The following is a 650-nucleotide window of genomic DNA, read 5'->3' on the forward strand; positions in this document are numbered from 1 at the left end:
AGAATAAGACAGTGAAAGGTACTTCCGCTTTACCATCTGCTAGAATTGAGGAAGCAGCTTGAGTATGCTCATCTTCCACCAAAAGGATCCCACGGGTCTCTGTTATAACACCATCAGGGTGGTAGGATTCCCAAATAAGCTTCACCCAAGGCAATATGATACAAAGTGCTAGAGCAGCTCACAGCCTAAGAGCAACACAGGCAAATGGAGAATAAAAGAAGCTCAGCCTGAATCGCCACAACATCTAGAACAACAGCTACACCAGCCTGGGGTGAGTACATATTTACATATAATCACATATGCAAAAATAATAACCATCCTTGCCGATACAAAGCAGCAGTCAGCAAGATACTCCTATTGCAAGGGAATTGTAGCAAGATACACATCACTATTTGGCTGAAAACAACCTTTGAAGCAGAACTTACAATCACTGGTTAACCAGGTGCAAAGACACTTGGCAAGTTGTGGCATCAGACCTCAGTAAGGCCAAAAAAAACATAAGAGCAGTGTCTTCTGTGAATAGATGCACTCTAGAGTTATGCTGGAACCACTAGCAGAGTAAACAGAGTCCATGGAAAATCTTCAAGTAAGATGAGCTAACCATTCTGCTATAGTTATTCTTCTTCTAAGAAAACGCAGTCCAGAAAATT

Source organism: Triticum dicoccoides, unplaced genomic scaffold (genome assembly GCF_002162155.2).
Source record: "Triticum dicoccoides isolate Atlit2015 ecotype Zavitan unplaced genomic scaffold, WEW_v2.0 scaffold36032, whole genome shotgun sequence".
Lineage (NCBI taxonomy): Eukaryota > Viridiplantae > Streptophyta > Magnoliopsida > Poales > Poaceae > Triticum > Triticum dicoccoides.